Here is a 1,923-nt window from a genome sequence, read left to right on the forward strand (position 1 = left end):
TATTAAGAAATAAGTACATTTTCAAATCCCCAATGTCACAAATGAAAATTTATCAGCTAGCTGTGGTGCCAGTCACTGGATGGACGGTGACGTGGCCCTGACGCTGTCTGCCGACTCTGCACAGATGGGGGGAGCCTGCCCTGGGGAGCAGCGAGGAGCCTGCTGCAGACGCAGTGTGGGAGCCGAAGAGAGCGCACAGGAGGGCCGGGAGGACAGCGTGGTGCCCCTGCTCCTGCGTAGAGGAACCGTGGATGGTTCTGTTTTTTCCTCGATTTTTCAGTCTTCTCCGAGTTTTCTTGAAACATCATGTATTACTCTCAGAAGAAAACAAACCAAAAAACAGCTCCAGTTACTCTTCATTTAAAAACAAAAGTTCTCCCCAGTCTTGAAATCCCACCGAGTTCAGGCTTCAGGGTCCCCAACAACCCTTCCCCAGGGCCCCTTTAGCCATCAGGTGCTCCTTTCTGTCCTCTGGGAGTTTGGGGTCCAAAGGGGCATCGAGGGGGCCAAGTGGGACTATCACCCTCCAAGGGCTGGGGTCACCTGGGCCACCCACTAGGACTGGAGAGGCAGGGCCTTCCCTGCTTCGGGTCCAGCTCACCTGGCACCTTCTGGTTCAGGTCAATTGCTAGCCCAGGCCTCTGGGTGGCTCCACCTGGGCTGGGAGCCGCTCCTGCCCCGCCCAAACCCTCCCTCCTGCTCCTCGGGTGTCCTCCTCCAAGGTCAGATGGAGCCTGGGCACAGGGGCCTGGAAACACTTCCCCTGTGCTGGGTGAAGGGCCCTGGGGTCAGGTGGGGTCCCTCTGCACCCCAAGTCCCTGAGTGTCAGGAACAGACAATTGCTGGGAATTGGCCCTGGTTTGCAGAAAAGGGACAGGGGCGTGCAGAAGGAGCCTGGCAAAGGTGGGGGACTCCACGCACACCTTTGGGGGGGGCACGGCGGATGGAGGGCTGGGACTCAGGCTGCCCCCTCCCATGTACACGGGGCAGTGGCCCCTGGCTTGGCCCCCTCTCCCCCCTCCATCCTCCCACACATCTGTCCCTGAGGCAGCAGGGCCTCCGTGCCCCTCCCGAGCACCCCTCCGGCGGGGGTGGCCAGACCTTGACCGTTATGACGCCAAGAGAGCCGTTTGGCCGGCCTGGGGCGGTGATGGGGAGTGTTATTGAGCAGCCCCGCAGTCTGGGTTTTGTCTGACGCAGCTGTCCATGCAGCTCCCAGGAGGAGGGAGAGCATCCAGCCACCTGGCCGTGCTTGCTGGGAACGGACGGACTTCAGGAGCCGGGTCTGGGCCTGGGCCTCCATGGGGCCTGGAAGGGGGGAACAGCTCAGTGGGGCCCTGGGGCACCTTCCCTCCCCACACAGCTGCCATGGTCAGTGGAACAAGGACCCCATTGGCACTGTCCCCCTCCTGGACCACCACTGAGGGGCAGGAAAAGAGTTTAGGGATGGCACCCTGGGACCCCACCCCTAGGTGCAGGCCCTGTGGCCTCCCCTGCCTGGCCTCCCATGGCCCAGGCTGACGGCAGGAACAACCCACCGTGTCCTCTTAATGCTGGGGCAGTGAGGTGTAAAATGCCGTGTTTTCAAAATTCGTTATCGGCCTCGCTCGCAGGCCTCCCTGTTGAGCTGTGCGAGGAGCCGCAGGAGCAGCCGCGTGTTCCTGAGACATGACTTATGGGCACCTGGTGGGTCCCTGGCTGGGAGGAGTCTGGGAGCCGAATTTATCACTCCGGAGAGAGCCTTCCAGGGGGTTCATTAGGCTGGACGTGATAGCGCCTATCTCCCCTCACCTGTCTTGCTCAGAGCACGCTCCTCTTATCTCTTGGCCGCACGGACTGTTCCCCTAGGAAACGCGTCCCAGGTGGCAGGGCGCCCGCCAGGGGAAGCTCCTGGGGCAGCGGGAGGGCCAGCGGGCCCGCCGG

General features: G+C 61.8%; 1 protein-coding gene across 1 annotated transcript in view; it reads left to right on the forward strand.

Annotated features, from left to right (window-relative positions):
• The first annotated feature begins 734 nt into the window (after nucleotides 1-734).
• The window catches only part of Dlk1 (delta like non-canonical Notch ligand 1), a 25,330-nt gene continuing 24,141 nt past the window's right edge, over nucleotides 735-1,923 (forward strand). The window contains exon 1 of the mRNA XM_048799342.1: nucleotides 735-903. The gene's annotated coding sequence lies outside the window, so the exon portion shown is untranslated. The remainder of the gene's footprint in view (nucleotides 904-1,923) is intronic.

The sequence above is a fragment of the Marmota marmota genome, unplaced genomic scaffold (assembly GCF_001458135.2).
Source record: "Marmota marmota marmota unplaced genomic scaffold, marMar, whole genome shotgun sequence".
NCBI classification, from domain to species: Eukaryota; Metazoa; Chordata; class Mammalia; order Rodentia; family Sciuridae; genus Marmota; species Marmota marmota.